Raw genomic sequence first — 9,610 nt, 5'->3', positions numbered from 1 at the left:
ACTAATCCACCCAGAAGACAATATAGGGAGGATTCAAAACACCTTTTTTGGACAATCCAACAGCAGATGTGGCCGAGTGGTTAAGGCGACTGACTAGAAATCAGTTTCCCTCTGGGAGCGTAGGTTCGAATCCTACCATCTGCGCTTTGACACATCATTCTCTACACGACAGGTGTAGCAGGAATAAAAACCTGGTTTCATAACCCTTCGATAGCTCAGTTGGTAGAGCGGTGGACTGTAGGTTGTATGAGAATTGATATCCATAGGTCACTGGTTCAACTCCGGTTCGAAGGATTTTGTCATACTATATAACCCAACCTCCTTTTCTTACATGAAAGTATTTACTGGGATACATGATGACAATGTATGCAGAAAGTTCTTTTGCCAAGTGTACAGTCTAAGATCAACCAAATTCACAATAGAATCATTACATTAGAGGTTAAAGTCAAATTCAAGACTGATTGCGAGAAAAGTATGCAACACTATCTTCACATGTGGAAAATGTATGATGAGGCAAATTCACGTTGGAAACATCGAAATAGACAATAAAATTGAAAGCCATTTGCGGAAATCGATACAGTACTGTCAAACATACATACAGTTACTGTGGAATATTCAAAGAATGATCACTCACTTGACATTTTCCAAACAAAAAATAATAACATTCAATAAAAAAGTGATTTTTGCAGTAATTAATTTAACACTGCAGCAGAATATATGTTGTGAATCGACCAGGTATAAAGTAATCGCCTGAGGTACATTGAAATGTATTCCATACGGAATACATATACTAAAATTGGAACGATACAGAGAAGATTAGCATGGCCCCTGCGCAAGGATGACACGCAAAATCGTGAAGCGTTCCACATTTTTTTCCCCCCAACCTTCATGGATGTTGATAAAATAAGCTTTACCATAAGTTTTAGTCGATGATTTACCAGCCTTCTTAGCTCAGTGGCAGAGCACTAGTCTTGTAAGTCTGTAGCGGTGTCAACTAGTGGTCATGAGTTCAATTCTCATAGGAGGCAAATCGGAAACTTATACATAAGAAAAACAATAATCCGTGAATAGTTGAAATGGTGGTCTCGATTGCTCGGTAGGTGAAACGATAAAGTATAATGTCAGGATGGCCGAGCGGTCTAAGGCGCTGCGTTCAGGTCGCAGTCCAGTTCTCTGGGCGAGGGTTCGAATCCCTCTTCTGACACTCATAAAGCACTTTTGTCACAAGTCCGCTATATGAACTAATCCACCCAGAAGACAATATAGGGAGGATTCAAAACACCTTTTTTGGACAATCCAACAGCAGATGTGGCCGAGTGGTTAAGGCGACTGACTAGAAATCAGTTTCCCTCTGGGAGCGTAGGTTCGAATCCTACCATCTGCGCTTTGACACATCATTCTCTACACGACAGGTGTAGCAGGAATAAAAACCTGGTTTCATAACCCTTCGATAGCTCAGTTGGTAGAGCGGTGGACTGTAGGTTGTATGAGAATTGATATCCATAGGTCACTGGTTCAACTCCGGTTCGAAGGATTTTGTCATACTATATAACCCAACCTCCTTTTCTTACATGAAAGTATTTACTGGGATACATGATGACAATGTATGCAGAAAGTTCTTTTGCCAAGTGTACAGTCTAAGATCAACCAAATTCACAATAGAATCATTACATTAGAGGTTAAAGTCAAATTCAAGACTGATTGCGAGAAAAGTATGCAACACTATCTTCACATGTGGAAAATGTATGATGAGGCAAATTCACGTTGGAAACATCGAAATAGACAATAAAATTGAAAGCCATTTGCGGAAATCGATACAGTACTGTCAAACATACATACAGTTACTGTGGAATATTCAAAGAATGATCACTCACTTGACATTTTCCAAACAAAAAATAATAACATTCAATAAAAAAGTGATTTTTGCAGTAATTAATTTAACACTGCAGCAGAATATATGTTGTGAATCGACCAGGTATAAAGTAATCGCCTGAGGTACATTGAAATGTATTCCATACGGAATACATATACTAAAATTGGAACGATACAGAGAAGATTAGCATGGCCCCTGCGCAAGGATGACACGCAAAATCGTGAAGCGTTCCACATTTTTTTCCCCCCAACCTTCATGGATGTTGATAAAATAAGCTTTACCATAAGTTTTAGTCGATGATTTACCAGCCTTCTTAGCTCAGTGGCAGAGCACTAGTCTTGTAAGTCTGTAGCGGTGTCAACTAGTGGTCATGAGTTCAATTCTCATAGGAGGCAAATCGGAAACTTATACATAAGAAAAACAATAATCCGTGAATAGTTGAAATGGTGGTCTCGATTGCTCGGTAGGTGAAACGATAAAGTATAATGTCAGGATGGCCGAGCGGTCTAAGGCGCTGCGTTCAGGTCGCAGTCCAGTTCTCTGGGCGAGGATTCGAATCCCTCTTCTGACACTCATAAAGCACTTTTGTCACAAGTCCGCTATATGAACTAATCCACCCAGAAGACAATATAGGGAGGATTCAAAACACCTTTTTTGGACAATCCAACAGCAGATGTGGCCGAGTGGTTAAGGCGACTGACTAGAAATCAGTTTCCCTCTGGGAGCGTAGGTTCGAATCCTACCATCTGCGCTTTGACACATCATTCTCTACACGACAGGTGTAGCAGGAATAAAAACCTGGTTTCATAACCCTTCGATAGCTCAGTTGGTAGAGCGGTGGACTGTAGGTTGTATGAGAATTGATATCCATAGGTCACTGGTTCAACTCCGGTTCGAAGGATTTTGTCATACTATATAACCCAACCTCCTTTTCTTACATGAAAGTATTTACTGGGATACATGATGACAATGTATGCAGAAAGTTCTTTTGCCAAGTGTACAGTCTAAGATCAACCAAATTCACAATAGAATCATTACATTAGAGGTTAAAGTCAAATTCAAGACTGATTGCGAGAAAAGTATGCAACACTATCTTCACATGTGGAAAATGTATGATGAGGCAAATTCACGTTGGAAACATCGAAATAGACAATAAAATTGAAAGCCATTTGCGGAAATCGATACAGTACTGTCAAACATACATACAGTTACTGTGGAATATTCAAAGAATGATCACTCACTTGACATTTTCCAAACAAAAAATAATAACATTCAATAAAAAAGTGATTTTTGCAGTAATTAATTTAACACTGCAGCAGAATATATGTTGTGAATCGACCAGGTATAAAGTAATCGCCTGAGGTACATTGAAATGTATTCCATACGGAATACATATACTAAAATTGGAACGATACAGAGAAGATTAGCATGGCCCCTGCGCAAGGATGACACGCAAAATCGTGAAGCGTTCCACATTTTTTTCCCCCCCAACCTTCATGGATGTTGATAAAATAAGCTTTACCATAAGTTTTAGTCGATGATTTACCAGCCTTCTTAGCTCAGTGGCAGAGCACTAGTCTTGTAAGTCTGTAGCGGTGTCAACTAGTGGTCATGAGTTCAATTCTGATAGGAGGCAAATCGGAAACTTATACATAAGAAAAACAATACTCCGTGAATAGTTGAAATGGTGGTCTCGATTGCTCGGTAGGTGAAACGATAAAGTATAATGTCAGGATGGCCGAGCGGTCTAAGGCGCTGCGTTCAGGTCGCAGTCCAGTTCTCTTGGCGAGGGTTCGAATCCCTCTTCTGACACTCATAAAGCACTTTTGTCACAAGTCCGCTATATGAACTAATCAACCCAGAAGACAATATAGGGAGGATTCAAAACACCTTTTTTGGACAATCCAACAGCAGATGTGGCCGAGTGGTTAAGGCGACTGACTAGAAATCAGTTTCCCTCTGGGAGCGTAGGTTCGAATCCTACCATCTGCGCTTTGACACATCATTCTCTACACGACAGGTGTAGCAGAAATAAAAACCTGGTTTCATAACCCTTCGATAGCTCAGTTGGTAGAGCGGTGGACTGTAGGTTGTATGAGAATTGATATCCATAGGTCACTGGTTCAACTCCGGTTCGAAGGATTTTGTCATACTATATAACCCAACCTCCTTTTCTTACATGAAAGTATTTACTGGGATACATGATGACAATGTATGCAGAAAGTTCTTTTGCCAAGTGTACAGTCTAAGATCAACCAAATTCACAATAGAATCATTACATTAGAGGTTAAAGTCAAATTCAAGACTGATTGCGAGAAAAGTATGCAACACTATCTTCACATGTGGAAAATGTATGATGAGGCAAATTCACGTTGGAAACATCGAAATAGACAATAAAATTGAAAGCCATTTGCGGAAATCGATACAGTACTGTCAAACATACATACAGTTACTGTGGAATATTCAAAGAATGATCACTCACTTGACATTTTCCAAACAAAAAATAATAACATTCAATAAAAAAGTGATTTTTGCAGTAATTAATTTAACACTGCAGCAGAATATATGTTGTGAATCGACCAGGTATAAAGTAATCGCCTGAGGTACATTGAAATGTATTCCATACGGAATACATATACTAAAATTGGAACGATACAGAGAAGATTAGCATGGCCCCTGCGCAAGGATGACACGCAAAATCGTGAAGCGTTCCACATTTTTTTCCCCCCAACCTTCATGGATGTTGATAAAATAAGCTTTACCATAAGTTTTAGTCGATGATTTACCAGCCTTCTTAGCTCAGTGGCAGAGCACTAGTCTTGTAAGTCTGTAGCGGTGTCAACTAGTGGTCATGAGTTCAATTCTCATAGGAGGCAAATCGGAAACTTATACATAAGAAAAACAATAATCCGTGAATAGTTGAAATGGTGGTCTCGATTGCTCGGTAGGTGAAACGATAAAGTATAATGTCAGGATGGCCGAGCGGTCTAAGGCGCTGCGTTCAGGTCGCAGTCCAGTTCTCTGGGCGAGGGTTCGAATCCCTCTTCTGACACTCATAAAGCACTTTTGTCACAAGTCCGCTATATGAACTAATCCACCCAGAAGACAATATAGGGAGGATTCAAAACACCTTTTTTGGACAATCCAACAGCAGATGTGGCCGAGTGGTTAAGGCGACTGACTAGAAATCAGTTTCCCTCTGGGAGCGTAGGTTCGAATCCTACCATCTGCGCTTTGACACATCATTCTCTACACGACAGGTGTAGCAGAAATAAAAACCTGGTTTCATAACCCTTCGATAGCTCAGTTGGTAGAGCGGTGGACTGTAGGTTGTATGAGAATTGATATCCATAGGTCACTGGTTCAACTCCGGTTCGAAGGATTTTGTCATACTATATAACCCAACCTCCTTTTCTTACATGAAAGTATTTACTGGGATACATGATGACAATGTATGCAGAAAGTTCTTTTGCCAAGTGTACAGTCTAAGATCAACCAAATTCACAATAGAATCATTACATTAGAGGTTAAAGTCAAATTCAAGACTGATTGCGAGAAAAGTATGCAACACTATCTTCACATGTGGAAAATGTATGATGAGGCAAATTCACGTTGGAAACATCGAAATAGACAATAAAATTGAAAGCCATTTGCGGAAATCGATACAGTACTGTCAAACATACATACAGTTACTGTGGAATATTCAAAGAATGATCACTCACTTGACATTTTCCAAACAAAAAATAATAACATTCAATAAAAAAGTGATTTTTGCAGTAATTAATTTAACACTGCAGCAGAATATATGTTGTGAATCGACCAGGTATAAAGTAATCGCCTGAGGTACATTGAAATGTATTCCATACGGAATACATATACTAAAATTGGAACGATACAGAGAAGATTAGCATGGCCCCTGCGCAAGGATGACACGCAAAATCGTGAAGCGTTCCACATTTTTTTCCCCCCAACCTTCATGGATGTTGATAAAATAAGCTTTACCATAAGTTTTAGTCGATGATTTACCAGCCTTCTTAGCTCAGTGGCAGAGCACTAGTCTTGTAAGTCTGTAGCGGTGTCAACTAGTGGTCATGAGTTCAATTCTCATAGGAGGCAAATCGGAAACTTATACATAAGAAAAACAATAATCCGTGAATAGTTGAAATGGTGGTCTCGATTGCTCGGTAGGTGAAACGATAAAGTATAATGTCAGGATGGCCGAGCGGTCTAAGGCGCTGCGTTCAGGTCGCAGTCCAGTTCTCTGGGCGAGGGTTCGAATCCCTCTTCTGACACTCATAAAGCACTTTTGTCACAAGTCCGCTATATGAACTAATCCACCCAGAAGACAATATAGGGAGGATTCAAAACACCTTTTTTGGACAATCCAACAGCAGATGTGGCCGAGTGGTTAAGGCGACTGACTAGAAATCAGTTTCCCTCTGGGAGCGTAGGTTCGAATCCTACCATCTGCGCTTTGACACATCATTCTCTACACGACAGGTGTAGCAGGAATAAAAACCTGGTTTCATAACCCTTCGATAGCTCAGTTGGTAGAGCGGTGGACTGTAGGTTGTATGAGAATTGATATCCATAGGTCACTGGTTCAACTCCGGTTCGAAGGATTTTGTCATACTATATAACCCAACCTCCTTTTCTTACATGAAAGTATTTACTGGGATACATGATGACAATGTATGCAGAAAGTTCTTTTGCCAAGTGTACAGTCTAAGATCAACCAAATTCACAATAGAATCATTACATTAGAGGTTAAAGTCAAATTCAAGACTGATTGCGAGAAAAGTATGCAACACTATCTTCACATGTGGAAAATGTATGATGAGGCAAATTCACGTTGGAAACATCGAAATAGACAATAAAATTGAAAGCCATTTGCGGAAATCGATACAGTACTGTCAAACATACATACAGTTACTGTGGAATATTCAAAGAATGATCACTCACTTGACATTTTCCAAACAAAAAATAATAACATTCAATAAAAAAGTGATTTTTGCAGTAATTAATTTAACACTGCAGCAGAATATATGTTGTGAATCGACCAGGTATAAAGTAATCGCCTGAGGTACATTGAAATGTATTCCATACGGAATACATATACTAAAATTGGAACGATACAGAGAAGATTAGCATGGCCCCTGCGCAAGGATGACACGCAAAATCGTGAAGCGTTCCACATTTTTTTCCCCCCAACCTTCATGGATGTTGATAAAATAAGCTTTACCATAAGTTTTAGTCGATGATTTACCAGCCTTCTTAGCTCAGTGGCAGAGCACTAGTCTTGTAAGTCTGTAGCGGTGTCAACTAGTGGTCATGAGTTCAATTCTCATAGGAGGCAAATCGGAAACTTATACATAAGAAAAACAATAATCCGTGAATAGTTGAAATGGTGGTCTCGATTGCTCGGTAGGTGAAACGATAAAGTATAATGTCAGGATGGCCGAGCGGTCTAAGGCGCTGCGTTCAGGTCGCAGTCCAGTTCTCTGGGCGAGGGTTCGAATCCCTCTTCTGACACTCATAAAGCACTTTTGTCACAAGTCCGCTATATGAACTAATCCACCCAGAAGACAATATAGGGAGGATTCAAAACACCTTTTTTGGACAATCCAACAGCAGATGTGGCCGAGTGGTTAAGGCGACTGACTAGAAATCAGTTTCCCTCTGGGAGCGTAGGTTCGAATCCTACCATCTGCGCTTTGACACATCATTCTCTACACGACAGGTGTAGCAGGAATAAAAACCTGGTTTCATAACCCTTCGATAGCTCAGTTGGTAGAGCGGTGGACTGTAGGTTGTATGAGAATTGATATCCATAGGTCACTGGTTCAACTCCGGTTCGAAGGATTTTGTCATACTATATAACCCAACCTCCTTTTCTTACATGAAAGTATTTACTGGGATACATGATGACAATGTATGCAGAAAGTTCTTTTGCCAAGTGTACAGTCTAAGATCAACCAAATTCACAATAGAATCATTACATTAGAGGTTAAAGTCAAATTCAAGACTGATTGCGAGAAAAGTATGCAACACTATCTTCACATGTGGAAAATGTATGATGAGGCAAATTCACGTTGGAAACATCGAAATAGACAATAAAATTGAAAGCCATTTGCGGAAATCGATACAGTACTGTCAAACATACATACAGTTACTGTGGAATATTCAAAGAATGATCACTCACTTGACATTTTCCAAACAAAAAATAATAACATTCAATAAAAAAGTGATTTTTGCAGTAATTAATTTAACACTGCAGCAGAATATATGTTGTGAATCGACCAGGTATAAAGTAATCGCCTGAGGTACATTGAAATGTATTCCATACGGAATACATATACTAAAATTGGAACGATACAGAGAAGATTAGCATGGCCCCTGCGCAAGGATGACACGCAAAATCGTGAAGCGTTCCACATTTTTTTCCCCCCAACCTTCATGGATGTTGATAAAATAAGCTTTACCATAAGTTTTAGTCGATGATTTACCAGCCTTCTTAGCTCAGTGGCAGAGCACTAGTCTTGTAAGTCTGTAGCGGTGTCAACTAGTGGTCATGAGTTCAATTCTCATAGGAGGCAAATCGGAAACTTATACATAAGAAAAACAATAATCCGTGAATAGTTGAAATGGTGGTCTCGATTGCTCGGTAGGTGAAACGATAAAGTATAATGTCAGGATGGCCGAGCGGTCTAAGGCGCTGCGTTCAGGTCGCAGTCCAGTTCTCTGGGCGAGGGTTCGAATCCCTCTTCTGACACTCATAAAGCACTTTTGTCACAAGTCCGCTATATGAACTAATCCACCCAGAAGACAATATAGGGAGGATTCAAATCACCTTTTTTGGACAATCCAACAGCAGATGTGGCCGAGTGGTTAAGGCGACTGACTAGAAATCAGTTTCCCTCTGGGAGCGTAGGTTCGAATCCTACCATCTGCGCTTTGACACATCATTCTCTACACGACAGGTGTAGCAGGAATAAAAACCTGGTTTCATAACCCTTCGATAGCTCAGTTGGTAGAGCGGTGGACTGTAGGTTGTATGAGAATTGATATCCATAGGTCACTGGTTCAACTCCGGTTCGAAGGATTTTGTCATACTATATAACCCAACCTCCTTTTCTTACATGAAAGTATTTACTGGGATACATGATGACAATGTATGCAGAAAGTTCTTTTGCCAAGTGTACAGTCTAAGATCAACCAAATTCACAATAGAATCATTACATTAGAGGTTAAAGTCAAATTCAAGACTGATTGCGAGAAAAGTATGCAACACTATCTTCACATGTGGAAAATGTATGATGAGGCAAATTCACGTTGGAAACATCGAAATAGACAATAAAATTGAAAGCCATTTGCGGAAATCGATACAGTACTGTCAAACATACATACAGTTACTGTGGAATATTCAAAGAATGATCACTCACTTGACATTTTCCAAACAAAAAATAATAACATTCAATAAAAAAGTGATTTTTGCAGTAATTAATTTAACACTGCAGCAGAATATATGTTGTGAATCGACCAGGTATAAAGTAATCGCCTGAGGTACATTGAAATGTATTCCATACGGAATACATATACTAAAATTGGAACGATACAGAGAAGATTAGCATGGCCCCTGCGCAAGGATGACACGCAAAATCGTGAAGCGTTCCACATTTTTTTCCCCCCAACCTTCATGGATGTTGATAAAATAAGCTTTACCATAAGTTTTAGTCG

General features: G+C 39.6%; 38 non-coding genes across 38 annotated transcripts; all 38 read left to right on the top strand.

Annotated features, from left to right (window-relative positions):
- Positions 1 to 62: 62 nt before the first annotated feature.
- Trnas-aga lies at positions 63 to 144 on the top strand. Its single transcript has one exon. It is a non-coding gene; the product is annotated as a tRNA-Ser (tRNA).
- A 60-nt stretch (positions 145 to 204) lies between these two features.
- On the top strand, positions 205 to 294 carry Trnay-gua. Its single transcript is given in 2 exon segments — positions 205 to 241; positions 259 to 294. It is a non-coding gene; the product is annotated as a tRNA-Tyr (tRNA).
- A 473-nt stretch (positions 295 to 767) lies between these two features.
- LOC124346289 lies at positions 768 to 873 on the top strand. The gene has a single exon (XR_006919851.1). It is a non-coding gene; the product is annotated as a U6 spliceosomal RNA (small nuclear RNA).
- Positions 874 to 940: 67 nt separating this feature from the next.
- Positions 941 to 1,028, top strand: Trnat-ugu. The gene is given in 2 exon segments: positions 941 to 976; positions 993 to 1,028. It is a non-coding gene; the product is annotated as a tRNA-Thr (tRNA).
- A 92-nt stretch (positions 1,029 to 1,120) lies between these two features.
- Trnal-cag lies at positions 1,121 to 1,204 on the top strand. The gene has a single exon. It is a non-coding gene; the product is annotated as a tRNA-Leu (tRNA).
- A 98-nt stretch (positions 1,205 to 1,302) lies between these two features.
- Trnas-aga lies at positions 1,303 to 1,384 on the top strand. The gene has a single exon. It is a non-coding gene; the product is annotated as a tRNA-Ser (tRNA).
- Positions 1,385 to 1,444: 60 nt separating this feature from the next.
- On the top strand, positions 1,445 to 1,534 carry Trnay-gua. Its single transcript is given in 2 exon segments — positions 1,445 to 1,481; positions 1,499 to 1,534. It is a non-coding gene; the product is annotated as a tRNA-Tyr (tRNA).
- A 473-nt stretch (positions 1,535 to 2,007) lies between these two features.
- LOC124346288 lies at positions 2,008 to 2,113 on the top strand. The gene has a single exon (XR_006919850.1). It is a non-coding gene; the product is annotated as a U6 spliceosomal RNA (small nuclear RNA).
- A 67-nt stretch (positions 2,114 to 2,180) lies between these two features.
- Positions 2,181 to 2,268, top strand: Trnat-ugu. Its single transcript is given in 2 exon segments — positions 2,181 to 2,216; positions 2,233 to 2,268. It is a non-coding gene; the product is annotated as a tRNA-Thr (tRNA).
- A 92-nt stretch (positions 2,269 to 2,360) lies between these two features.
- Trnal-cag lies at positions 2,361 to 2,444 on the top strand. The gene has a single exon. It is a non-coding gene; the product is annotated as a tRNA-Leu (tRNA).
- A 98-nt stretch (positions 2,445 to 2,542) lies between these two features.
- Trnas-aga lies at positions 2,543 to 2,624 on the top strand. The gene has a single exon. It is a non-coding gene; the product is annotated as a tRNA-Ser (tRNA).
- Positions 2,625 to 2,684: 60 nt separating this feature from the next.
- Trnay-gua lies at positions 2,685 to 2,774 on the top strand. The gene is given in 2 exon segments: positions 2,685 to 2,721; positions 2,739 to 2,774. It is a non-coding gene; the product is annotated as a tRNA-Tyr (tRNA).
- Positions 2,775 to 3,247: 473 nt separating this feature from the next.
- On the top strand, positions 3,248 to 3,353 carry LOC124346286. Its single transcript, XR_006919849.1, has one exon. It is a non-coding gene; the product is annotated as a U6 spliceosomal RNA (small nuclear RNA).
- A 68-nt stretch (positions 3,354 to 3,421) lies between these two features.
- Trnat-ugu lies at positions 3,422 to 3,509 on the top strand. Its single transcript is given in 2 exon segments — positions 3,422 to 3,457; positions 3,474 to 3,509. It is a non-coding gene; the product is annotated as a tRNA-Thr (tRNA).
- Positions 3,510 to 3,601: 92 nt separating this feature from the next.
- Positions 3,602 to 3,685, top strand: Trnal-cag. The gene has a single exon. It is a non-coding gene; the product is annotated as a tRNA-Leu (tRNA).
- Positions 3,686 to 3,783: 98 nt separating this feature from the next.
- Positions 3,784 to 3,865, top strand: Trnas-aga. The gene has a single exon. It is a non-coding gene; the product is annotated as a tRNA-Ser (tRNA).
- Positions 3,866 to 3,925: 60 nt separating this feature from the next.
- Trnay-gua lies at positions 3,926 to 4,015 on the top strand. The gene is given in 2 exon segments: positions 3,926 to 3,962; positions 3,980 to 4,015. It is a non-coding gene; the product is annotated as a tRNA-Tyr (tRNA).
- A 473-nt stretch (positions 4,016 to 4,488) lies between these two features.
- LOC124346285 lies at positions 4,489 to 4,594 on the top strand. The gene has a single exon (XR_006919848.1). It is a non-coding gene; the product is annotated as a U6 spliceosomal RNA (small nuclear RNA).
- Positions 4,595 to 4,661: 67 nt separating this feature from the next.
- Positions 4,662 to 4,749, top strand: Trnat-ugu. The gene is given in 2 exon segments: positions 4,662 to 4,697; positions 4,714 to 4,749. It is a non-coding gene; the product is annotated as a tRNA-Thr (tRNA).
- A 92-nt stretch (positions 4,750 to 4,841) lies between these two features.
- On the top strand, positions 4,842 to 4,925 carry Trnal-cag. The gene has a single exon. It is a non-coding gene; the product is annotated as a tRNA-Leu (tRNA).
- A 98-nt stretch (positions 4,926 to 5,023) lies between these two features.
- Positions 5,024 to 5,105, top strand: Trnas-aga. The gene has a single exon. It is a non-coding gene; the product is annotated as a tRNA-Ser (tRNA).
- A 60-nt stretch (positions 5,106 to 5,165) lies between these two features.
- Positions 5,166 to 5,255, top strand: Trnay-gua. Its single transcript is given in 2 exon segments — positions 5,166 to 5,202; positions 5,220 to 5,255. It is a non-coding gene; the product is annotated as a tRNA-Tyr (tRNA).
- Positions 5,256 to 5,728: 473 nt separating this feature from the next.
- On the top strand, positions 5,729 to 5,834 carry LOC124346284. Its single transcript, XR_006919847.1, has one exon. It is a non-coding gene; the product is annotated as a U6 spliceosomal RNA (small nuclear RNA).
- A 67-nt stretch (positions 5,835 to 5,901) lies between these two features.
- On the top strand, positions 5,902 to 5,989 carry Trnat-ugu. Its single transcript is given in 2 exon segments — positions 5,902 to 5,937; positions 5,954 to 5,989. It is a non-coding gene; the product is annotated as a tRNA-Thr (tRNA).
- Positions 5,990 to 6,081: 92 nt separating this feature from the next.
- On the top strand, positions 6,082 to 6,165 carry Trnal-cag. The gene has a single exon. It is a non-coding gene; the product is annotated as a tRNA-Leu (tRNA).
- Positions 6,166 to 6,263: 98 nt separating this feature from the next.
- Positions 6,264 to 6,345, top strand: Trnas-aga. Its single transcript has one exon. It is a non-coding gene; the product is annotated as a tRNA-Ser (tRNA).
- Positions 6,346 to 6,405: 60 nt separating this feature from the next.
- On the top strand, positions 6,406 to 6,495 carry Trnay-gua. Its single transcript is given in 2 exon segments — positions 6,406 to 6,442; positions 6,460 to 6,495. It is a non-coding gene; the product is annotated as a tRNA-Tyr (tRNA).
- A 473-nt stretch (positions 6,496 to 6,968) lies between these two features.
- On the top strand, positions 6,969 to 7,074 carry LOC124346283. Its single transcript, XR_006919846.1, has one exon. It is a non-coding gene; the product is annotated as a U6 spliceosomal RNA (small nuclear RNA).
- A 67-nt stretch (positions 7,075 to 7,141) lies between these two features.
- Trnat-ugu lies at positions 7,142 to 7,229 on the top strand. Its single transcript is given in 2 exon segments — positions 7,142 to 7,177; positions 7,194 to 7,229. It is a non-coding gene; the product is annotated as a tRNA-Thr (tRNA).
- Positions 7,230 to 7,321: 92 nt separating this feature from the next.
- On the top strand, positions 7,322 to 7,405 carry Trnal-cag. The gene has a single exon. It is a non-coding gene; the product is annotated as a tRNA-Leu (tRNA).
- A 98-nt stretch (positions 7,406 to 7,503) lies between these two features.
- Positions 7,504 to 7,585, top strand: Trnas-aga. Its single transcript has one exon. It is a non-coding gene; the product is annotated as a tRNA-Ser (tRNA).
- A 60-nt stretch (positions 7,586 to 7,645) lies between these two features.
- Trnay-gua lies at positions 7,646 to 7,735 on the top strand. The gene is given in 2 exon segments: positions 7,646 to 7,682; positions 7,700 to 7,735. It is a non-coding gene; the product is annotated as a tRNA-Tyr (tRNA).
- A 473-nt stretch (positions 7,736 to 8,208) lies between these two features.
- On the top strand, positions 8,209 to 8,314 carry LOC124346282. Its single transcript, XR_006919845.1, has one exon. It is a non-coding gene; the product is annotated as a U6 spliceosomal RNA (small nuclear RNA).
- Positions 8,315 to 8,381: 67 nt separating this feature from the next.
- Positions 8,382 to 8,469, top strand: Trnat-ugu. Its single transcript is given in 2 exon segments — positions 8,382 to 8,417; positions 8,434 to 8,469. It is a non-coding gene; the product is annotated as a tRNA-Thr (tRNA).
- Positions 8,470 to 8,561: 92 nt separating this feature from the next.
- On the top strand, positions 8,562 to 8,645 carry Trnal-cag. The gene has a single exon. It is a non-coding gene; the product is annotated as a tRNA-Leu (tRNA).
- Positions 8,646 to 8,743: 98 nt separating this feature from the next.
- Trnas-aga lies at positions 8,744 to 8,825 on the top strand. Its single transcript has one exon. It is a non-coding gene; the product is annotated as a tRNA-Ser (tRNA).
- A 60-nt stretch (positions 8,826 to 8,885) lies between these two features.
- Positions 8,886 to 8,975, top strand: Trnay-gua. Its single transcript is given in 2 exon segments — positions 8,886 to 8,922; positions 8,940 to 8,975. It is a non-coding gene; the product is annotated as a tRNA-Tyr (tRNA).
- A 473-nt stretch (positions 8,976 to 9,448) lies between these two features.
- On the top strand, positions 9,449 to 9,554 carry LOC124346281. The gene has a single exon (XR_006919844.1). It is a non-coding gene; the product is annotated as a U6 spliceosomal RNA (small nuclear RNA).
- The last annotated feature ends 56 nt before the right edge of the window (positions 9,555 to 9,610 follow it).

Source organism: Daphnia pulicaria, chromosome 6 (genome assembly GCF_021234035.1).
Source record: "Daphnia pulicaria isolate SC F1-1A chromosome 6, SC_F0-13Bv2, whole genome shotgun sequence".
Classification (NCBI taxonomy): Eukaryota; Metazoa; Arthropoda; class Branchiopoda; order Diplostraca; family Daphniidae; genus Daphnia; species Daphnia pulicaria.
This window is presented reverse-complemented; position numbering and strand designations above follow the sequence as displayed.